At 38.5% G+C, this 25,844-nt stretch overlaps 1 protein-coding gene and 1 long non-coding RNA gene across 3 annotated transcripts in view; both read left to right on the forward strand.

Annotated features, from left to right (window-relative positions):
• Nucleotides 1–4,050: 4,050 nt before the first annotated feature.
• LOC146003253 (phenazine biosynthesis-like domain-containing protein 1) overlaps nt 4,051–25,844 on the forward strand; it is an 84,643-nt gene continuing 62,849 nt past the window's right edge. The window contains exon 1 of one of the 2 annotated variants that reach the window (XM_083141437.1): nt 4,051–4,177. The gene's annotated coding sequence lies outside the window, so the exon portion shown is untranslated. Of the gene's footprint in view, nt 4,178–4,322; nt 4,342–25,844 lie in introns of those variants that run through there. The other variant, XM_083141438.1, reaches the window with a different exon arrangement.
• On the forward strand, nt 14,788–20,943 carry LOC146003609 (uncharacterized). Its single transcript, XR_014443836.1, has 4 exons — nt 14,788–14,866; nt 16,815–16,964; nt 18,305–18,376; nt 20,780–20,943. It is a non-coding gene; the product is annotated as an uncharacterized LOC146003609 (long non-coding RNA).

A 25,844-nucleotide genomic window follows, 5' to 3' on the forward strand; every position in this document is an offset into this window, starting at 1 on the left:
CATCGTTTTACAAATCATCAGGTTTTTGTGCCCCACCCTGTATCTCATTTCTGTATTGGAAGCTTACTTTTAAGACTACTCTCGTTCTAATTTCATGAGATCTTGTAGAGAGAATTTAGTTATTTTGTGGTGAGATAACTGTAGTGCTGGACTGTAGTAAGGCTTCATCGGTTTTCAGCACTCATCTATTTCCTTTGAGATTCTTTTTACAATTGATATATTACAGAAACCCTTTCGTAGAATATTGTGTATTCAACATTCACAAAAGAAAGTTGAAGTCATGAGCTTGATGATCGAAGAGAATAGTTGACTAAAATGCAATTAATCTAGTTTTAGAAAATGAAGCTTCTTTGTGTTCATTAGAGGTAATGTGTACGATGTCTCTACGAAACGAAGTCTTAGGAAGATGCTGCCAGACGTAAACTTCCAATGAGAGTCATCGGGAGATCAATGTTTTCTGAAAGATTTGCGCTCTCTGGAACACATTGCTTCTAACCAACATACAGTACATATCATAACAGCAGCATATCGCGAGGCCCTGTTCGATATTAAAATGCGAGGCCCCCATTCGTTCTTAACATTTGAAATCTCAATGTGAATTGATACAAAGTCTTCAGGGATATGTCAGTAGATTATCATATTTAAATGATAATAAAAAAATACTGATGAAAATGATATTTAATAATATGCGACAGAAATTTACATTTGGCAGAGGTGTTTTTCTTGTAACACACTACTGGCATTTTCTTTAACCAAAGTAGTAGTAATAGTACGTTTTTAAAGACGTTCTTCAGGCATTAAGACATAACTGAAATATCTTGAAATATTCTAAACTTATTTTTAAAATCAGAAATGCAAATTACGAATCTAAATATAACCTACATTAATTTTAATGAGCTTTACTTTTGTTTTCTCATTTCGAAATTTAAAGGGTGTAAAATATGACGAACCAAGGCATAAGAAGAAATATCGAAGGACGCACATAAAATGTCGGTGCTTGGTAGAGCGAGGAGAAGGGGGGAGGGTGGGGCTAAACCACTATCCAGCCTAGGGCGCCAAAATATCTAGCTTCGAGACTTCCACACAATCGGTTTCAATATCAATAAATCTTAAAAGATGGTAATTTGCTCCATACGTGTGGACTCTTTGGTACAATCAATTTGTACAACTAATTTGACTTTCTTAAATATAGCCATTTTGACTTTCTTGCATATTAATTGTACCTACAAAAAAAAAGTAAAAGTGTTTCCCTGTGCATAGCACCACGCCATGAAGGCGTATAGGGGGTGTGGGGGTAACGCCCCACACTTTCTTGATCCGGTCGTGAGTGGGGGTGATGTGATCAGCATCACGCCCCTGACCGCCCTTACCCCCCAGGGTTTCCCCCAGGTACCCATGTTATTCGACGCTGGGTGGGCGCCGGGGCCGCTTTCACCGTTAGAAAAGTTCCCGGATTTGAACCGGCCACACTTACATTAATAATAATTATACAAATCTAACCTCTACATGTGAATTTTCAAAGATTATACAACTTATCTTTCTTTGCAATTTGTGTAAAAAGAACAAAAGACAAATACTTACTTATCCTCTCCCCTTCCCCTGAAAGCTGACTTCTGGGCTGCGAATAACACTTATACTTCACAAGATCATTTGATCTTGCCTTTTCACGTTCAACAGAGAATACTGAGTCAGCTAAATTTGGCCTGAATCATCTACTCTACTCTACCTTCCATGAGTTCTTCGTAAGTTTCAATTTTGTAAAAGATAACTATTCTCTCGTGACCTTTACTGGAAGAGTAGGATTCAAACAGAAGCTACTGTAGAGTTATGAAGGAGAAGAGACTTTGCCAAAAGACTTATGGATATTGTTAAGGTGACTTCAGATTTAAGCACATTCCTAAAACGTAGAACTTGATTAGGGAATTCGAGGAATAAAACCATCCTCGTACTCGTTACAGAATGGAGGCAATCGGTGCATCTGAAGGTGTGTGAAGGAAGGAAGAACTGCTAATATTATCCATACACTTCAGTTGAAAACAACGGAAGCATTTAATACCTCACACCTAGCTCCGTGGGAGTTGGAGGTGCTTTATTGTTAACATTTAAATCGAGAATACAAGGTCAAGAGAAAGAAGAAAATACAAGACAAAGTGATTTTTATTCAAGAAAATAATAAATGGCTAAAATGTCCAAGCAAGTAATCTTCAATTTTTGTGTAAATGTTTCATATGAGAAATACAATAATTTTTACTATTTACTATTTTTCGGACCCCCCACCCCTTTGACGTATTCATTCAAATTATAACGTTAAACTAGATTTTTAAGCGTAACGTAATGTTTTAATTTTATTGTTCACAAAAATTATATTATTACATTTTACCCATAAACCCCATGAGACGCGAGGACCCTTCTAACGCGAAGCCCGGGCGTCGCCCACCCCTTGCTACGTAAACTACCAACAGACTCAAACCAAATTTTCCAAAACTAAATTAATTATTTTTTAGTCAACTTCTTCGTTGACGCTTATATGAATATTTGAACCTCGCACTGCATAAAATAAAGTATACATGTACAGTGGGATCCATAAGTATTACCGTGCAAATTGTCCATGGCTACTTTAATTAATTTTTCTCTTACATCTTACATCTTATGTGTTTTAAGCAGTGATGTTCCACACACTATAAGTTTACGTCTACATGCGTTGTCTACACGTAATCTACGCGTAGATTACATTTGGTTGTAGTTTACATAGACTACGTAGACAAAGGGCCCCCTTTGCTAAGTTATCACCTCTCGCTATGTTGTTTACATAGATTACGTCATCTACGTGTATAAAATAGACTACGTGTAGAATGTAGACTATCGTTGTTTACGCGTAGACGCACATCACTGGTTTTAAGTGATGGATTTTATGTATGCTGGGGCAGAAGTTGTCAACAGATTGTTTTGAGTTTTCTTTTAATTCTTGAATCTCTTATCGGGACAAATAAAGTGCACTAACATGGTGATGGGTAATTTGCAGGTAATACTCATGGATCCCACTGTACAATTTACTCAGTACTATTTATGTGTCACACCATATCCACTTGTCACAGTGAATGTTCAATTTGCAAGCGCTCAGTGATATTCTTTGAATTTCTTAGAAGTGGGGACATGCCTTCGAAGAGGTGATCTCTTGATAATCAACTTTTCTACATTTCCATGAAGTACCTAATGTTTTTTATTAAATGAGAATGAAGAAATTGTTGAGTTATAATACCTACCAAACCCTCTCCCCCCGCTTGGCACTCCTTATTATTCATGGAAAAAGTAATATTTAAATAGTGACCAATGCAATTTTATGCCAAATTGCTAAATATTGCTTGCTCTATCTTCACATTAGAATTCTTGTTGAAATCTAAGACTTACCATTGATTGTATACAATAGCTAGGAATTATCCCTCATCCAAATTGAATACTTCGACAACTCTATTAATATTGACACATAAAAGCTAGATATTGTCCCTCCAAAATTTAATACTCGATTCCCCCATCAGAATTCCTGCGACAATCTAATACTTAATATCGATTTGCAAGAGCTCGATAATGCCCCCCCCCCCAAAAACAAAATACAATGCATATTCCCGTGTATAGTTCCCCTATCTGGTCTGCTACTTACTAACAATGTAGGAGTGACAGTTAAATGAGAACGTAGTTCAACTTTCATACAACCAAAGTTTCACCACAAAAACTACTCCTGCCCCCCCCCCCCCAAAAAAAAAAAACAGAAGTTCCATGGACCCAAACTGCGTTCACGAACCCCTCTGTGGCACCATTGATAGTTTTCTTAAGAAAATATGTGTAGATTGAAGGCTAGGATGTAATTATTTATTGAACCATTCACTTTTTTTTCGAAGTGTAGATATTTAATTTTCAAATTTCTTTGGGTGGGCAGCTGGTCACCCATGCCCCCCCCCCTTCTACGTAAGCTCTGATTATAATCATATCGTGCTAGGACAGTGGGGTTTTACTACTGCATGTTTTATATCTTAGAGTACTTATCAGTGAAAAGGAAAAAAGAAGAATGTCACTGATGTAGCAAGTAAGCTGGCAACATTGTGCTTCGTATCAGCGCTGAAGGTCAAAACAATTTCATACTAAAGAGCCTTGAATTGTGTGCGGACGAACATCTGCAACAGTAAGTATTGTTTGCTCATTTTTGATTCTTTTTGTGGACATAGCATGGGACTGACATTAGTATAGTCTCAGCCTTGTTTCTAACGCGAAACGGAGGTCAAGAAGTTTGTCGGCGAAGAGAAAGTATGAAGTCAGTAAGACTCTTTCTCGAGTCTAGGTTGAACGGTCTGTAAAATTTTAAAATCTTGATAAGATTGATAGAGGGATATAAATAAATAACGGTACTTTTCCGCTCATAATAAATTTGTCTTCTCGGCTCTTTGTTCATTAAAAACTTTTCATTCAATACATATTTTTCAGACTAAAACGGACCAATAATGTCATTGGAAAGTTACTATTTAAATTAATAGAGATACGGACTTTAAGTTGCAGTTGTATTTATTTCCGTCGAAAGTTACATTAGCTTCGTAGAAATTTTCCGCGAGAAATGCAGGCTCGACCAGGACTCGAACCCAGGTCTCTGGCATACCGTGACATTGCTATACACTGAGCTACCGAGCCGGCCTGGCCTCGCCTGATTTTTTGCTATTGCTGTTTTACCTGAGTGGAATCGTCTCTGTCAGTGCTACCGTTACGGGATCTGTTTGTTGCCTTTGAAACACAGTAGACCGACGTTGCCTGGTTCCTCCCAGCGTAGAGATGTTAATTATTGTAGATTAGGAACACACACCGTAGAAATTTTTAGCGAAGAATGCAGGCTCGACCAGGACTCGAACCCGGGTCTCTGGCATACCGTGACGTTGTTCTACACTAGGTTACCGAGCCGGCCTGGCTTCGCCTGATCTTTTGCTATTGCTGTTTTACCTGAGTGGAATCGTCTCTGTCAGTGCTACCGTTACGGGATCTGTTTGTTGCCTTTGAAACACAGTAGACCGACGTTGCCTGGTTCCTCCCAGCGTAGAGATGTTAATTATTGTAGATTAGGAACACACACCGTAGAAATTTTTAGCGAAGAATGCAGGCTCGACCAGGACTCCAACCCGGGTCTCTGGCATACCGTGACATTTCTCTAACCACTATTTTTTTTCTCTATTTTTCATTTCTCGGTTTTCTGAATTTTCAGTTCTTTTCTCATTTGAACAAATACCCATGCCTTACCCGGGATTCGAACCCGGAATCCCTGGCGTCGTAGGGCGCTGTGCTAACCACTCCGACACGGAGGTGGAAGAACCACTGAGCTACCGAATCGGACTGGCCTCGCCTGATTTTTCGCTATCTATGTTTTTGCCATTCCCACTCAGTTCAGCATAGGCGATATAATTCTCCTCTCTGATTGGTTGATTTCGCGGATGTGACGTCACACCAAAACAAAAAAAAACAATTGAATGGATGATGGGAAGTCAAAACAACGAATATACGTACGTGTGTGAATTTATTACTTTTTGGAAAGTTTTTACTATATGTTCATGTAACAACGGTGGAAATTGTGACTTGAGTGCATGCAAGGGATTTATATAAAGAAGAATCTAGACTCTCGTATAAGCAGGAGATATAACAAAGAGATATGACGACGAGAGATAGGGGCGAACAAATATAAGAATGACGAGAGATAGGACGCGATGAATGATAAGGAGCCGACGAGAGACAGGGGCGAACAAAGATAAGAATGACGAGAGATAGGACGCGATGAATGGTAAGGGGCCGACGAGAGATAGGGGACGAACAAAGATAGGAATGACGAAGGATGAGGGCGAACAAAGATAAAAATTACGAAGAATGGGGGCGAACAGAGAAAAAATGACGAAAGATAGAACACGACGAATGATAAGGGCCTACGAGAGACAGGGGGCGAACAAAGATAAGGATGGGTGCGATGAAAGATAGGAGCCGACAAAAGATTAGAGGGAGACGAAAGATGGGAGGTGACGAGAGACAGGGGGTGCGAACCAACGTATGGATGACGAAGGAAGGGGGGGGGGCGACGAAAGATAAGCACGAAATAAACTTAAGTGAAGGACTAGAATAATAATACTAGGGTGGATCAAAGTAGTCGTGAGATAACCGCCCCTTCCCAGAGAATCTAGAAAATATTCCCGCCACCTCTGCCTCCTAACTAATTTTTTTCATGCACAGTCACTGTGGAAAGGCCGTATCCAGGGAGAGAGGGAAGCTGACATGTACCCAAGCGCCATTAGGGCGACGATTAAAATAATTTAGGCGAACTACAACTATCAATCTTAGCTTGCTGCAAGGACAATTAAATTCTTGAGAGGACGATCATTCTTCTCCTCAGCCCTCACAAGGGCTTTATTCATATTTTTTATTGATCAATTTTAAAAATTGGATTGAAATATATCAAACATTGTGACATTTTATGACATTCCAAAGAGCTAAAAAATAGCAACCATGGGAGGTGACACAGCAGTGGTTTTCTTGCCTGTTGGGACAATACATAGGGCAAGCTGCTCTACTGTACCCGACAGTCACATCTATAGTAATCAAAAATCAATTTATTGTGATTTCTGACAAATTTATTACATTCTTTATTTCATTGAAGTTAAACAACTTAGAATGATTGGTGTACTCAACAAACGTAGTATTTTATACTGTGCTATAAAAACCGGATGTGCAAGCGGTGCTTCAAGCTTCGGGGCCGAGGGCCCCCATTCGGTTCTTTTATTATTATTATTATTATTATTATTATTTAGAATGAATATTCCTTTATTGTTTTTGTTCTACAGTTAAATAAAGATGAAATAAGAGAAAACAATAGTATATTACTTATTAAGTAACACAGGCTTGTACTAAAACCTCACCTGGAGTGACCATGTGAAGGCCATATGCAAGAAATCTTACGCAGCATTACACTCACTGTACCGCCTAAAAAACATCTTACCACAAGAGGTAAAGAAAACACTTGTGGAATCGCTAGTTTTGTCGCAAATAGACTACTGCGACTTGACGTATGTTGACCTCAACGGTGAACTAGCAAGACGTCTACAGCGAATACAAAATGCATGTGTACGTTTCATTTATAACATCAAACATTTTGACCACCTTACCCCGGCTTTCAAAGACCTAGGCTGGTTCGACCTTTCAACACGCCGTCGCCTCCACGCTCTTACAGCGCTCTACAAAATAGTGCATTCAAGAGAACCCCCTTACCTATTTTCACGATTTCAACCCCTAAGCGCAGCACACACCTTTGCTACCCGTTCACGAAACAACTCCCTGCTCACCATCCCCTCCCACAAGACAACATTTTACGGAAATTCCTTCACTGTCACTGCCACCAGAACGTGGAACGACCTCCCCAATGACATAAGAAACTCTTCTTCTCTCGGCAATTTCAAATCAAAATTAAGAAAGCATCTTCTGGAGGCAACTTACCAGTACTGAAAACAAGGAAAGAAAATAAAATAAAACCTTTCTTGATCTAAATTTGTAGGCCAAACACCGACCGACTTTTCTGTATTTTAAGTATTTTTGTTATGTGTGTGTTCATGCTGTACGTGCATTTTTTACGTTTCTTACAGTATATGTCTGTATTTTTGTGTTTTGACTTTTTGTGTTTTTTTTTCTTTTTCGTTTTTTCTCTTTTTGTGTTTTTTATTTTCTTTGGTATTTTGATCTTTTATATTTCGCAAACTTTTAGATATTTCAACTAAATTTGTAAAATGTGAAGTAGATGGTTAAGTGTAAGAAAAGGCTTGTGCCTTAACTTCGCCATCCAAAAGAAGAAGTAAATCAGTAAATAAATAAATAAATAAACGTTCATGCAGCAGGTCGCCGCAAGATAGAATAGAGATACTGCGGGCCTTTGACAAAACAAAATCGTTTCTTTGTCATGCGGTGCTCCTTGATTTATCAAAGGACGAAGTTCAAAAGTGTTCCAGCGACGTTAGTTCTAATCTCGTACACCCAATACATTCAGACACTATAGGCTATATAATGGAAGATATCACAAACAGTGCCGTGCCCAGGATTTTCGAAAGGAGGTGTACTTTTTTTATATATATATACTGGGACAGAGGAGCGTTATGACTCCCATCAATCCCCCCCCCCCTCCTTTGGCACGCCTCTGATCACAGAACTAGAGATCATTCGCGACGCCACTACACTGCAAAAAAAAAAGGTGTGTTTGGGGTGAGTTTCGCTCTTTGGAGGCTTCGAAGGTCAGAATACTCGGAATCCTCACCCTTTTGAGTGAGTTTCTCCTCCCTACCCTAGGGTGAGTGCAGATCTGTCGTGAAAACCTTCCCTATACACCCCTTTGGGTGAGTTTCGGCTGCACCGTGATGCCACATGTACAAACTTTCCCACTGAAAATCCACTCACAGGCCTTGTCATAGCGAAAGAATTTTGCCGACATGACAACGTTTGTCGTCCTGGACCCCCTGCCAGGCTCTCCGAGGCAATTTTTTCTACCTGCTGAACCCTTTTCCCAACAAATTACCACCCTGTAGCAGTTCTCTAAATATTCAGCAGAGGCGCTGTACTGCAAGTGGCGCTGATTCGAGTGACTAAATCGTGAAATACTTTCAAAATAGGTCGAAAACCTAAAGTCCGTCGACGTTGTTCGTGTGGGGGAAACTAGCGGTCGAGGGACCTTGGAATAAACCTGTCAGTTTTGAGATCCCTGTGATGTTTTAATAATTAGAAAGTGTACGAAATAAATACCTGTATGTTACATGTAAATTTCAGGAATAATCTATTTGAATAGTCATTTCTTATTTTCAAGTACAATTTCACTGCTTTACGTCAGTAATTAACAAAATTTAAGCCGAAAGAAAAATATGATTTTTCCTCACTTAAACAAAGGAAATACATGTTTATAGCCTGAAAGAACGTGTGACATATGCAATCGTGCAAGTGCATACAAATTAAGGCATAAAAAACTGTGTTTTTTTTGTTTACAATATTTCTTCTTTCTTGTTGTTCGAACCTGTATGACTGCATCTTTGTAGTTATTTTCTCATGAAAATATAATGTGCCTTCATTATCAATGTTATCTTGGAGAAGTAAATTTTGTTACTTGGAGTCGGTATTTCTAGTGTTCATTCATAACGCTTATCTGTCGGGCTGCATTACACTTTTCCTATTCTTATTTCATTACTTTTTTCGGCTAGGAGGAAGCTCTTATGCAAAACACAGATTACAGATATAACACCAGGAGTACACATCCTGAGTACTCAATGTAATTGGAATTATTTTTTAACGCTTAAATAATTTGTTTAACCTTACTATTTTACAGTAAATTTAACGAGAGGCGTCAAGACAATTCTCTGTGCTGAGATGTAAAATAAACTTAATGTTTAAAATGTGACCCCACCACAATTAAAAATTTAATATTTCCGAAGTCACTGGGATTATCGTAAAGGATTATGACCATAAGAGAAGGGTTATGCCTTCTTGTTATGAGGCACGTAGCCAGGGGGAGGGCTAAGGGGGCTGAAGCCCCGAAATCCTACAAATATCTAATTTAAATAGTGCATAGAGGTAATTAATTTTACTTACTTAGCAGGATTAAACATTAGATCGAAAAAAGTTTAGTGTATAATAGAGAAACCAGTTTATATTGTTATATTCTACCATTTAATCCAAAGAATAAATGGATCCACCAGCTCTCAAAATTTATAGTTTTCTTTGTGACAAGTCATACTATGAGTAAAATTTGGGCAAAACTTTTAAAGCCTTTACTGACGGAATGTGTAAAGGATAATAACAAAATACAATAACTATGAATTTCAGTACACTAACTGTACAAAATGTAAAAAAAATGGACAATGTGTTGGATATACACTCATACAGTGGATCGAGTAGCAGTCTCTCTCCATTTACACAATAATAATAATAATAACAAATAATTTTGATTAAAATTGGTTTATTTTCAATAACTTATAATAGTTGTTATTGTAAAATGATAATTATAACCGTGGTAAACTGGTAATAATTATTATTGTCATTATTCTTTCTACCAATCAATGGCCTGTCCCCTTCTGCAAATATTTCTGGCGACGCCTGTGGTGATAAGGATGAGCCCCCCCCGAAATAAACGGGCCTGTGTTATAGTCATGTTCCTAGAATTCCCATCCTTCCTGCATTTGAAATTCTTTTTTTAAAGTTCTCTGCCAAACAACTTACGTACGCCACCAATATGACATGTGACGAATACTTCAATTTGCAATTTGACGAATGGCTTAATTGTAACGATGAGGATAACACTGATGAGACAAAGAAAAGGACATATTCAAACTTTACCCAAACCCTCTGCTTCGTAGTTTACTACACCAACGACTATCTTTTGCATTTATTCAAAAGGTATGCCTAAGGGCGGTAACGCCAACAACAAACAGTCTAATAGAAAATGTTTCATCCCACTTTGCGTTTTATCCTTGCAAGGGACCGCAACTCCAGAAGACATTCAACTTTCATTATTTTTCCCCCACCCCTACATCACAGTCAATGTACAACCTAAAATGCTTATCCATATTTTTGAAATCTTTAGAGCTGCATAAACAAAAATCATAAAAGTTTCTAAATAGGTCCGCTTATCTAAGTATTCAAAAGAAATTTTGGTTAAGCTAATTAATTTCAATGAGCACATAATACCATAAACGCAGTTCCAATTTGTTATTCTTGTTTCATTTCCAAATATACGCTACATTTAATGAGGCAAACTGGTTCCCTTTCTGAGCCACTGTCTTCAAATAGATGTGGCAACAAATAAATTTTGCAACGACGTGTTGAATACCATACGTGAATATCCTCCAAAGTTCCGTTTCTGGACTTTCTCTCCTTTTCCTTTGTAACGAGCAACCCCTTGCTGTGCGCGTCACGCGTCAATGCACCAAACCTGAAGTCTTCCCTGGGAATGACATTACAAGTCGAAGCAATGTTTTATTTCTGGTACACGATTATATTCCTCTGATAAACGCTGTGATTAAAATTTCTAACTAGCTTTGAAAGCTTTTTCTTGAACAAACTGTACAAAAGTTAATTGTCCTCGTCCGTGGCCGTGCGGTCTAAGGCGCTGTGCTTTGGCCTCCGACGGCATGGGTTCGAGTCCGCCTGGGTTCAGTCTCTGGGTTCTCGGCCTGTGCATAGGACCGGTGGCAACCCACCATCGTCAGGAAATTGGCGAGCTACGAGTGAGTAGTGTAACCCGGTCACGGATATCTCCTATAACGGCTGGAGGTTCGATGTGCTGACCCCACGTCACCCCATTACTGGTTGAAGATCTCCACACCTCTAGGTAGGATTGTGGGATGGAGCCTGGCAGCCGGGAGATAGGTCAAGGCCCTTCGAGGGCTGTAGAGCCACGGGTATTATTATTATAGAAGTTAATAACAAAATTTAATGACTATAAGCATCTCAGTCAAGTTACTGTTGCGCTGGAAATTCATTTATCAAGTGGATCGAGAAGAAAATTCTCTCCAAGGAGGATATAATAATAATAATAATAATAGTAATGATAATACATTTGGAATAAAATTGGTTTATTTCAATTAGTTTATAACAATAATAATCATAAGCATGATAATTATTATTGTTATTAATATTACTGTTTAAATTTTATTGTTGGCCTGACCACCCCTATAAAGAATTCTGCTTCCTTGTAATCCACGCGCACGTCACCTACTAAATCAAGAGATTATTATTATTATTGGTTTGGATATATACGTGGATCTTTTCATAAGCCAACTAATTGACCGTCAAGCATTCGGTAGCAAAATCCTTGAGTCTACTATTCAACGTGCTCGGTCACGGCTAAAAAGGTAAAAGGTAAAGTGTTCCCCTGTGCATAGCACCACGCCATGAAGGCGTATAGGGGGTGTGGGGGTAACGCCCCACACTTTCTTGATCCGATCGTGAGTGGGGTGATGTGATCAGCATCACGCCCCTGACCGCCTTTACCCCCCAGGGTTTCCCCCAGGTACCCATGTTATTCGACGCTGGGTAGGCGCCGGGGCCGCTTCCACCGTTAGAAAAGTTCCCGGATTCGAACCCGGGACCTTGAGCATGGTAGTCAGACGCGTTACCGACTGAGCCACCGCGGCCAGTCACGGCTAACTTATTACATTTATTTCAGACAGTTTGCATTATACTGGCACGTAAGATTTCTCAAAATATGGTCAACTGAAGTTAATCAATGCCATTGAACATAGGATTACCTTTACAAAAATTAATAAAAGTGCAACATGAATTTAGGTTACAAACTGAGACGAGAGTCGTGAATGAAGGAACCTTTCGTTCTTCGCCAGACGTCGCTGTAAGCAGACTCGTTCTCGTTGCTCTTTCTTTCCCGAAGGAAAAGCCTCGGTCTCGTTTAGATTATCTCAATAATAAATATATAAGAAATGTTCAAAGACATTTAGTAATATAACTTAAAAACGAAAGTTTTAGAAAATTAAACATCTTTAAATAAAAAGTAAATCAAGTTGCATATTATAGAAATTTTGATTATAACGAATTCAAAAAATAATTTACACTACGATTTACCAAATCCTTGAACAATACAAGGCTTTCGGACAGTATAAGTCTCGATTATACAGACGGCTGTCACTCTCGGTCTTGTCTTCATTTTAAATTGTGCTCGGTTTCAGCCAAAGTGGCACAAAAGCGAAGTAAAATAAAGCAAATCAATCAATCAAAATAATCATAATACGTAATAATAAATTTTATACCAACGGCGGATCTTCCTTTAAAAAAATCTGGTTTTCTATTGTTCTAGTCAACAGTCGAAGGCAATCGATATATGTAATACCTCGAATGACGTGTTTGCCTGCCAGTGAGAAGGAAAAGAAAACAGCATTATTCCTGCTTACCACTATCTAAGATACAGTTTTATTAGTAGTACAAGACCCTGCATTCAACGACTAGTTAAAAAAAATGAAGTTACTTATTGTATTTTGGATGATACGTCCTTCATATCTTCACATTCACGCTTGTTTATTAACTATCTGGATTATTTTTAAAAAATGTTATTTTTCGCAAGTTCTCGTGTCCATTGGCAATATGTACAAATACAGGAAAATAATTTATCTTATGGAAATGGCTATTTCAACAGTCACTCACCCAGGCTCGAACCTGGACACCAAGTGACAAGATCGTTGCACCACAGCTCTGCACCCTGTCCGTGGGGGTCCCCTTATTGAGAAGAACTTATTGCTTACAAATCCCGCAGGAAGAGTACATTATCTTTGGTAACGACCACCATATAAGTTATATTTTCTGGAGTTCTTTGTTCCAATCAGTATATTAGGACACTACAGTAAATGCAAAGACAATATTTTCAACAATAAGACATTAAATACTCATTTATTATTATAAAATTTTAATTACAGATTATTGTAACGAACTGATAATAACCAGCATTACACAATAAACGCAGTTTGAAGTTTTCTTTATATAAAAGCGTCAAAAATCATTCTCATGTTCACATTAGTTTTTTAGGGGGTAAAAATCTAGATTTTTGGTCAACTAATCATGTGTATTAGAAAGTATCAATGTCAACTATTAACTAATAAGTTCTGGGGAAATTTGAAGTTGTTTGTTGCGGAACCTGAATCAACTGCCCTTATCCTCCCACCCCCTACTATAGGGCTGTTCCTGGATGAGAATTACAATATTATATTCTACATTAATATTATTATGAAGTACTTATCTCTGTGAAGGAAAGCCGGTCTCCATGGCGGAGTGGGTAGCGCAGCGAATCCAGGTCTGGGGATGTGTTTTGTTTGCGAGTATCCCTTCATGAATTTAATCATATCATCAATTCATCCTCATCTTCGCGATTAGCCAAAAGTGACACAAAACGAAATAAAATAAACCAGCTCAATCAATTTGTGGAGGAGAGAAATTCTGTCCTTTACTTTCTTAGGACTTTGGTATCCACAGAGCGCTTTCAAATTGCCACAAACCAGTGGCGGATCCAGAAGTTACAGCTGGGAGGGGCGAATTTCATTCGAATGCCTCACCTCACCGAACCTCAATTCTAACATACACTACACTGCTATATATAAACAACATATTATACTGTAAACAGGAACGAAGCTGATTTTGTGTTCTAGAAGATAGAGAATTCCTTTGCAAAAATAGAGGTCGAGGACTGGAATAGGTGGTTATTATTGTATCATAATGCCTCTTGACCTCCTATTGCCACAATGTAATCTGAATGAGCAGATATGAGAAATATAGTGAATATTCACAGAACACGAAAGCCTATTCCCTCAAGGGGTCTCAGTTCGATTTCATTTTGAAGCATATTGCACAGTGATTCAATACAAATTTAAACTGTAGTGTCAGTTTCGATTAGCTTATCTTGATCATAAGGTTGATTTATTTTATAAATATTATCGAGCCTTTTAAATTTGGGGATAAAAGTCGGAACATTTGAGTCTCAAAAATATCAGGTATAATATCATATCCAAGAACTGGCAGTTGGGAATGGAGATCGCTCCCATCGCCCCCCCAGTGGATCCGCCTGCCACACAAGTTGTCTAAACCACCCCCACCCCCAAAGATCGTTGCTTTGTTTAAAGGACATTCACTTTTAGTGTCTTTTGTTGCAAGTCACGCGTCGTATACGGCGCGCTTTTCGTGTGGACCAATCGAAGGTCGTCTGGGACAAGCAGGCCCAGAATAGCCTTGCCGTTGACATTGTGTGAGGTCGTCTGTGCCGTGGGCCAGAATAGTTTGTCTGCTGAGTGGGTATTTGAAAGTGAAGATAAGAAAGCAGGATTCGAAGGTAAGTAAGTTCAATAACGTTTTCAATATTTTTACACTGTAAGTTTTCTTTATATATGCTCAGATTGTCCTATCCTAAATGCTTAGACCAAAATGTGTTTCACATTTCAAAATAATGACAGTACACGGTGAGAGGGCACTGTTTAGCATGCAGTGTGAGCCCTTTCAATAGTTCTCGTCCGAAGATTGGCATTCGTGATGGTTTGATTTGATTTGATTGATTCGTTTTATTTTACTTCGCGGTTTGTGCCTCTTGGCTAATTTTGAGAATATGGGGATGAGTGATGAAATTGATGAATGGACATTTACAAACAACCATGCCCAAGCGGGATTCGAACCCGGGGCACCTGGCGTCGCAGCTCGACGTGCTAAGACATTTAAATAACTAGCGAAATCACAAATATTACTCTTTATTACTTGAAGATTTTAACAAATGTGAAAATTTTGGGGGTCCTTGTCCCCGCCAATTTACGCCTATGGTTACGGAGACAGAAATCATGGTTTAAGTTCGTTTCCGTCCTTCCCACTCCCATTTTTGGAGAGAAATAACTGGAAAACTATAACGATAAAAAATAAAATTTCAAGTGCACAAACGAAATTCTATCCAAGAAGTTGCTTGATTTTTTCTTCCTCCATGATGGGGAGCTTTTAGTTGTTTAGTTTAGTTATTTCAATGGTACAAACGTAATGATTTTGTCCTTCATTTTAAAGTTGGGGGCGAGGGAACTTCAAATATTAATTTAATTTACTCTCAAATCGTTACGGTACAATCGAAAAAATGCGCTGGGATAAAACTGTACGGGCTACCTGAAGTCCCCCCCCTCCAAGTTCAATTTGTGAATACTCGAACTCTGTAATGTTGCAAACGAAAGTAAATGCTATACAATCCGGTACAAACGAAAGATAATCTTACTTTAAACAGAATATGTGGATGTTTGGGGGAACAACGTTACAAAGGTTGACCCTACTACAATTATCACTGCTTCTAGGATTCTCTATCATCTTTATTTCTTTCTCCGTTTTCATATGTTTCAATTTTTCTCTGCTCTCTTGGTTCCTCTGTTTCCATTTCCGTTATTCTTCTTTACCTTTTGTCTCTTTCTTTCTACGCTTCCTTCTCTCTTTCCCATTTCCTTCTATTTATGTTCTCTGTCATTCTCTGTCAATGTATCTTCGGTCTCTTTCACTCTCTCTCTTTGTGTTCTTCTGTTCTTGTGTGATTCTCGCTGCGCTGTAAGCAATCCCAATTTTTAACTGTTGGCTATTTGTGTTAGGAGGAGATGGGCCAAAAATATTTCGTTGTGGGCTAGAGCCCCCTTTGGTGTCGACTATTCTGACTGCGACTGGCACCTTCGTTTGGTGTGTGATGTTCCTAAAGTTGTAAAGTAACTTGTTGCGCATAATTCATAATCTTTCGTTATTGCCTGGCGGAACGTACCCCAGAGGGATTTGTAATTGATTTTTAAGTAAAGAGGCCAAAATAATGCAGTGGGATACTGTGGGACGTAAAGTTAATTTGCATGGGAAATATTATTTACAAAACAGGCTTCTGTAAGAGTTTATAAGATTTGTAAGCTGCTGCTTAAACTCCATTCATTCGTTGTAGTCGATTGCATCTAATTCACAATTTTTTAAAGGAAAAAAGACACATTGTAAACAAGGGCGTGAAAGTTAAATATACCTTGACATTAATTTTCGGGAGCAATGATCGCCTTCCCACATTCAGACGCTGATATTCGTGAGGTTTTCTGTAGTGTGCGTCCATAGTATCTTCTAATTTTCGGTCCTTGGGGGATTCTAAACATTAACAATTTAAGTTAAGAAAACTTACAATTTCAAGCAGCAGCTAGAATTTCTTTTAGAGTGTTGTCTTAGATTTCTTTTACACATAAATATGGTTGTGTAACATAAAATTTTAAGTATTATTTTAATTTTCAACTCCTTTTCAGGAATGTGCCATGCATAGAGAGGAGTGAATACGGATAATACCCACAAACACACTCGCCTTAGTTCCAATCTACACTGAACATTTCGCCACTCATCACCGATAGCAGTTTTTCAAGGATCCTGCATGGGTTGGGTTTACACAGATATGCAATGTAAGTAGAGTAGTTCAAATCTAATTTTGTTCTCTTTTCAAGGGAATTTATTATTCATTATTTTCATAAGTTTTAAGCTGTAGGAACTTGAAATGAAGAGGTCTCTTAGGAAGTAAGCTTATATGTTGAGGTGGGAGGACCAGTGGCGACCACTATATGTACCCAGGTGTAGTGCACGCTAGAGGTGGTCAGCTAGTATTGAACATTTAGTCATCATAGTGAGTGTGAAAAGAAAATTAAAGTGTCAAAAGTACATGCATACATAAATACATGTATCAAGGAGTCCGAGGTTCCATACTCGGTAGTGGTTCAGATTTCACTTTGAACTTTAGGTCCAGCCCCGATTAGCCTTTCTGTGCATAAAGTGGACTTAAAAACTAATTCAAACAACAAATCTGGAAATAGGAAAGGGTGGGTGGGTGTCTCATAGCTTCGGTTATTTCTGTTTCAAAGGGAGTCTTCGCCACTGGGAAGGACAGTACTAATAGTTATACACAGTGTAGGCTGGAGTGTAAAACTTTGTTGTGACTGTCTTAAGAAGTATTTGGAAATTGATATGGCATACTAATTACACAATGTGTACAGCGAGATGTTAAAATATTACCAGGCAAGTTGTTAATAATTTTCAATATTTTTTGACGTCCCACGTGTATTTAAGGAATTGAACTGCATTGAACTTCTCCGGGAAATATTTATGCATCTCACTCTTTACATACCTTTCCTAATATCTTTGTTACACAATTAATTTCATGGAGGATTAGTGAAAAAAAATGGTTGACTAGACCACACAGCAAATATACTTCTGTGTCAGCATCTTTAAGTTCTGAGAATCGATTGCTGCTTGTGTACAATTTAGTGTTCTTGTGGATGTGGGATGAAGTAAGTGATTCATACATTTTATTTGTTTTCTCTTTTCAACTTGCAAAGTAAGGGTCTGTGATGCTACATTTATTGGCTATCAGTTACCCTGTAAAAGCCTACATACAAATTTTGTCTTTGGAAATTAAATTCATTTTGAGATGTTATGTAGAAGAAAACACACAGATAAAGAAATTAATTCTTATTTGAAAAGTATCTAAACTTTCATCATTCTGGGTTTCTTTCATTCAATCTTCCACTGTATATATAGACATTCCTTAGGGGAATTTAAATTGCTGGGGGGATCCAAATGATACTAACTTTGCATGATAATTAACTTTTATATGTTAAATCCACTTGAACGCTTCAAATAGGCTTCCATCTATTAAGAAATATAGTTGTACAATAAACTGTTGTATTGAAGAAGTTAAATTTTTGCTACTTTCAAGATTAATCTAATTCAAATTTATTCCTTATTTCAGACATTGAATGCTGTTTAACTAAAATAACCACATCTGATGTTTGAAGATGATCCTGATTTTGTAAATGGAAATGTAAGTAAATAAATCAATTAACCTGTATGTAATCTGAAATGCACCTTAGCATAAATATACAAATTATAATCTTTATGTATTTCTTTCTATACTTTCTAAACTTTCAATAGAACTTTATTTCTGCTACTTGAAAACAGAATCATATCCATGCTTTTATTTTTGGAGAGTTGAACTTTCATGTAGCTATGTCTTGTTTCTATAGAAAATATTTAAAATTGTCAAGGGTATGTGTCTCTTGTCTGCTGGGTGAAGGGATGGAATGAGGCATCCACTCACTTCTCCTTCTGGCACTGTGCCTGTTACATGCTAGTATAATGTACAGAATAAATAAAATCTTTTTGCCTTTTCGCTACATGATGTTTACACATACACTTTGACAGGACAGAACTACAGGGTGCGAAATCATTGAAAACTGGTGGGGGAAGAAAGTTCTTAATTTACATTCCCCCTCCGCCACATGTGTGTATTATTAAAAGTAAATTAATTTGTTACTTTTATACATATCAGATATTGTAAAGCAGCCAACTAATTCCTTTAGTAACTTGGTTAAAGATGTTATAAATTATGAAATAGTTGAAGTGCTTTTATTATGTGTAAGTTTTTGTTTTGTTTGTGCTTTATGTTAATATAAATCAATTAGATTTCATAGTTATAATTTTCTTGCATTCTTGTTTTACTTTAATTGTGCGTATTGGTGTTGATTTGTTAATGATTTATTGAGAGAGAAAGCATTCAATACTCACAACTACACTAATTTGTGTGTGTTTTCGATATTATTCTTAGTACAGTATATTTGAAATTAAAAGTAATTGCTTATCTTTCGTTTGTTATAACAAAAAATCTTCCCCCCGGAAATTTTTGGTGGGGGGATTTTTAAGGCCAAGATTGTTGGTGGTGGGAAATCCCCCTGTCCCCCCAGGATTTCGCACCCTGCAGAACTAACAGAAACAAAAGAAAGCTAAAGCTAAACACTCAAAAATTAGTAAAAAAAATATTTTTCACACCAACATTGAATGGTACTGTTTGAGCTCTTAGGCGACACCAGAAAGGTGTTTGTGTGTGTGTATTGGGGGGCAATCCATTGACTTAACTTAATAGTAGAACAAATATTAACAATAAGAATCATGGTTATGATAATAATTTTACAGTAATAACTATTATAACAAAAAAATAAAATTATATTATTATTATCACTATTATTAAATCCTTTGGGAGAACTACTAGATGAATGAATATCAAGTACAACTTTTCCTTATTACTATAATTTTTTTTTTTTTTTTTTTTACACTTTACACAGTTAGTGTACTGAAATGCACAGTTATTCTGTTTTATCTTTAAGTTTTAACTTTTCAATAAAAGCTTTCTAAACATTATTTATATTATTTATGTTATAACAACTTCTGCTTTTTGTGACTTGAAATGGCCGATGGCAATTCCAGGGGGTGGGGGGGGGGGTCAACGGATATGTTCCACCTCCATCTCCCGACACCGATGTTTCAGCACAAAATATTATCCTAAAGTAATTTCTTACTTTTGAAGATAGTGTGCCATTTCCAGTTATATGCTGTGGCGTGCCCAGTAGTCAGCCCTCATTTCGCTATTTTTTCCTGCCTGTTTATAGCCCCATCATCACCCTCCTTGTATAGGCCCTTGCTTATGAAATAAAAGCATGCATGTTTATATTACCTTTGCATAATAGGGTGACATACTCTTAGTCCCTCCACCTGTTCATTCAATCAGTGGCGCACGCAAGGGGGGTTACTGGGTTTAACCCCCCCGAGCTTTAAATATTATGGGAAATGCTGTGTAAAATAAATTGCCAATTTAGTGCTACTGCATTCAATGTAGAAACTGATCAGCTTGAGGGCCTCCCCGATGGTGCAGTGGTAGGTCGTTGCCTTGTAATCAAGGGCTCCTGGGTTCGATACCCTGTGGAGGCACATAGTGGTTCGGATCCCACTTTGAACCGCAGGTACAGTCTCGATTAGCCATATTGTGCATAAAGTGGACTTAAAACACCAAGTCAATCTATCAATTGAGCAGCTTGACTGATTGATTTTGTTTATTTTTCTTCGCATTTCTGCCACTTTTGGGCTAATTGCGAACATGAGGATGAGTGATGATATGATGGAATGGATGAATGGACACTCACAAAGAACACCTGTGCTCAGGCTGGGATTCGAACTCGACACCCCAGGCGTTTTAGCATGCTTTCGTAACCATTCATCCATGAAGGCTGGCTACTCAAGCTTGAATCACTTTGTATGCACACATCACTAGTATACTTTTCAGGGAAGTATTAAGACTCATAAATGTTATAAGTACATTCTAAACTATCACACTCTGACCTAAATGCATTCTTGGTTATATTCTTATTTACTCTTACATTTTTTCTCCTTTCAGATCATGGACGCCTTTCCATACAGACATTTTAAAGGAATACAGCATGCAAATTTTTAGCAATGAAGTAAAATTCCTCTTTTTTTGGATAAAATTGTGAGAACTATGTTGAATTATTGCAAGATGAAATGTACGAATATTGTAAATAAAGTTGAATTTTTTGCTAACTGGTAACTTTATTTCTTCAACCTAATCTTTGGGGCGAAAAAAATTAAGCTCTGTATTTGAAATAGAGTGGTTAAAAATTATGTATATGAACATTTATAACTTCTACTAAATTTGCTCTGCCTTAAGAATGTACATTTTCGTTTCTAATTAATTTATTAAAGTACTGAAATAGGTTCTAAAAGCACCAAAAATCACTCACATTGTAATGATTGTGGCATTGAACTGAGTGTGCAGAACCAACAGCAAAGGAAAGGTAAGGTTGAATTATTACTTAATGTGTATGCATTTAGTGGCAAGGTAGTATTTTTCAGAGATTATCCCCTTACCATGTATGTATATACTTGCATCCAACGTATACATAAAATTTATCTACGGATATACAAGTATACAGTATTTTGTTGTGTTAAGTATGTCATTTATTTATCCTAGCAATGTATGTGAGCATGAGTGTTGCTTTCCAAACAGTACAGAAAAAAGTTGTTATTTTATAATTAACGGGTGTGACTTCTGAAGATCAATACCCTTCATGTTATATTGTACACTCAAGGACACTTCTGGGTTGTAACAGCACCATTGACTTTCAATTAAATCATTACAACCCAGCAGTGTATGTGACTGTACATATATCCAGTCCCAATTGGCTTCTAAGCATCAAGTGCAAGTCTCAAAAAAGACTTATTGGAAAATATGTATGTACATTAAAAGTTGCGGCTTTTTTGTATGATTTAGAAATCGATACATAATATTCCTTGCAAGCTTCATGTAATTTAGGGATGGCTTGTTCTTCTACATGAATACCTTGGTGAGCGTGCTGCATTTAGTTTCCTCTAAGATTTTTAAACTTTGTCAAATTTTAATGCTGAATTGAATGGTATTATTTTTATAAAGAAGACAATTAATCACATTAAAATCTGAACGCATTAAATGAAGAAACACTGTTTTCACTGTGATGTCGTATATTACACAATGCAAGAGTTAACATTGCATTTCTCTACTTTGATACATTTGCCATCTGGGAAGAAATTATAATGAAGTTATGATTGCTCTATCTTATTCTGAATTCATATTGGATAAGATAGAAAATATCTGACTGATTCTTTAAGGTTAAAGGTAAGCATTATTATACTAAATGAACATCATTTACCTCTTCCTCACGAACCCCTCAAACTCACCCTATGGGAGGAAAAACACGCTCTATACTAGGGTGAGAATAACTCACCGTATGGGAGGAAAAACACACTCTATACTAGGGTGAGAAAACTCACCCTTACGGGAGGAAAAACACACTCTATACTAGGGTGAGAAAACTCACCCTTACGGGAGGAAAAACACACTCTATACTAGGGTGAGAAAACTCACCCTTACGGGAGGAAAAACACACTCTATACTAGGGTGAGAAAACTCACCCTTATGGGAGGAAAAACACACTCTATACTAGGGTGAGAAAACTCACCCTATGGGAGGAAAAACACACTCTATACTAGGGTGAGAAAACTCACCCTTATGGGAGGAAAAACACACTCTATACTAGGGTGAGAAAACTCACCCTTATGGGAGGAAAAACACACTCTATACTAGGGTGAGAAAACTCACCCTTACGGGAGGAAAAACACACTCTATACTAGGGTGAGAAAACTCACCCTTACGGGAGGAAAAACACACTCTATACTAGGGTGAGAAAACTCACCCTTACGGGAGGAAAAACACACTCTATACTAGGGTGAGAAAACTCACCCTTATGGGAGGAAAAACACACTCTATACTAGGGTGAGAAAACTCACCCTATGGGAGGAAAAACACACTCTATACTAGGGTGAGAAAAAACTCACCCCAATATGGGGTGTGGAAACTCACCTTTTGGGGACGTCTATTTGTGACAAGCCAAACTCACCCCAAAAGGTGAGTTTCCACACCTTTATTTTTTTCAGTGTACTTTCATAATGGAACACAACTATTACACTTCTTTTCCGGAATTATTTACTGCTTGTTTGATTTTCCTCACTTTACCCGTAACTGCGGCCTCTGTAGAATGCACACTTACGAAACTTCACCCAATAAAATATCTGCCGAATAGTGCAAACATATCCGTTTTGAACAATGAGCACAGACAAATGGAACGGCTAAACGTTGAAGTCGCTGTGAAACACTTTGGTCATACCGAAGCACTCAAGGGAATGTTTTAATTTTTCAAATAATTATTTTACGCTGAATCTAATATCGCTATTATATTTCTTGTATCTTGATTGTTCGATATGTGTTAAATACACATGCATTACTTAATTTGCTGTAAAATGAAAACTTCTTTCAATAAACATCAGCCACACGATGTGGATTTTCTAACTTGATATTTGATATTTATTGATATTGGTACGAGCCCTTCGGCTGTGCGTATCTTACAATATTGTTACATAAACACCCCGACCTTAAACATGCACCCCATTTATCATACATTCAGAAACATTTATAAACAGAAACATTTGGAAAATAATTACATACTATGTACATATATAAATAGCAATGTGGTCCTCTTCTTACATTTGAGATTGTTCATTTTAACAACACTACATTACACTCTCCACTTATGCTTGAGCCCCTGCTGTTCCGTACCCTTCACTTTCACTGACTCCTTGCAGCATTTTCCTGCGCTCCCTCCAAACTGCATGCAAATAGGAGCCCAGGGCTTTGATATTTACATTCGTTATACCACTCCTCTCCTCCCTACATATAGCCTGGATGGTCTGCTCAATGCTGTCCCTTGCACTGTCCCCCCATTTGCGTTGTCTCAGGGGTGCCGACCAAACACACTCGTGTAGGATGTGAGCCCTCGACTCCTCTTCGCCGCATAACGTGCAGATGGCACGACCGTCTGGCCCCTTTAGTTTGTGTTGCTTCCACCCCCTAGCAGGAACCAGGCGAATCCACGTCTTTGCTGGTACGTACACGTATCAATGTATCGTTTTCTCCCCCATTCCACCCACACCCCTGGCGGTTGTGCGGCGACGAGCGTTACCTTCTCCCTACATTCTGCCATGATGTCTTGCCTGCTACTGTCCACCAACCTTTCCCTTATGATTTGCAACATCCCAGTTTCGCACCTCCCGCCCCTCACCTCTTCCCACAGTTCCCCCAGACCCATTCTGTACAAGTCGTCCTTAATCCCACTTGCCCAGTGGCGTGCGAACCCTTCCTCAATCTGAACTCGCAGACACTGTTGTTTCAGGGAGTCTCCGGCCCCTTGTTCCAGCTTCATCCAGTACTTGAAGCATCTCATCCTCGCTTCGACATCCTCCCTATGTTTTCCCATATCCCTCAGGACGCCACACGTGCTTGCACTCGTGCTGGTTCCCAGTATTTGTTTTAAAAACCGTGCTTGTATCTGATTCGCTACTCGCCCCCCTACCCTCCCCCATAGTTCCGCGCCGTAAAGTAGGGTTGCTTTCACCGTTGCTTCATAAATTTGGTCCAGCAATCTCACACTGACTGTAGGGACTTTCCGTTGCAGTCGCTCTACCTTGCCCAGCCCATAACAAGCTTTTCCCTTTGTGCCTTCGATGTGCTTTGTCCACTCCCCTGCCATACTCAGCGTGATGCCTAGATAGGTGAAACGTTTGACCCTTTCAAGCTCGGAATCCCCATAGGTCCACCGCTCCTTTGCTGCGAAAACATAACCTTTCTTGAACGCCATTATTTTAGTTTTTCGTGTATTTATCTTCAACTTCCATGTTGTGCAATATTGTTGAAGTCTGTTCAATCCCCGCTGTAACCCCTGTACTTCGTTTGATATTAAAACGAGATCATCCGCATAGAGAAGCATTGGTATCGGTGTCCCGACTATATCCGGTGTTTCAGCTTCTTCTTCTCTCAACGTCATTAATAAAAAGAATGAAAAGTAAAGGTGAAAGTATGCATCCCTGCTTGACGCCTACCGTGCTCTCGTGCTGCCCAGACACCACCCCCTGCCCACATTTAACACAAAATTTGACCCTTCTGTACATATTCATTAGCGTATTAATCATTCTAGCCGAAACCCCCATGTCCCCTAACTTCCCCCATAGCATTTGCCTATTGATAGAGTCAAACGCCTTTTCGAAGTCAACAAAACAGCAATATAATTTTCCCCTTTTCTCGTTTAACTTGCTTTGGATCAGTGTGTTCAGGACAAAAACATTATCTACAGTGCTATAATTGGACCTGAAACCAGCCTGCAGGGGGGTCAGTTTATCAAAAATATCGGCCCATTTTCTCAATCTGTTGTATAGGATACTACAATATACTTTCCCTAACACGGGCAGGAGAGAAATACCTCTGTAATTATTAGTGTCATTTACATCCCCTTTGCCCTTGTATAGAAGACAAATAACGGTCGTTTTCCATATTTTGGGGAAGGTTCCACTATTGAATATGTTGTTGAGTAGAGACCTTCCCGTTTCTGCCAATCGCTCGTTACAATTCAGCATCTTCACGAGATCTAGCCCGATTCCATCAATACCCGCCGCCTTGCCGCTCCTCAGCGAGCGAACAGCGGCATCATATTCCAGCCTCGACACACTTTCGTCAAGGATTGGGACAAAAGTACCCACGAACCTGCCCTCGTTTGGAATAGCCCCTGACCCCCCCCCCTCCCCTTCCAGCAGCTTGAGAAAATGATCCTCCCAGCTCCGTGCAGAGATACTGCCTATTGTGTACCGACTCCCTTGCAGGTTGCGAATAATCCGCCACAAGTTCCTCGTATCCCGGCCCTGGATGGCCTCCTGAAGAGCCCTCACTTTCCTCTTCCCCCCCCCACTTCTCCCTCTCCCTTTCCAAAACTTGCACGTAACGCCGGCGTTCTTCTAAGTAATTTAATCTAGAATGCTCAGTTTTGCGAGCACGGAATTGCCTCAGAGATCGATCCAATATT

Source organism: Lepisma saccharinum, chromosome 20 (assembly GCF_977018435.1).
Source record: "Lepisma saccharinum chromosome 20, izLepSacc3.1, whole genome shotgun sequence".
Classification (NCBI taxonomy): Eukaryota; Metazoa; Arthropoda; class Insecta; order Zygentoma; family Lepismatidae; genus Lepisma; species Lepisma saccharinum.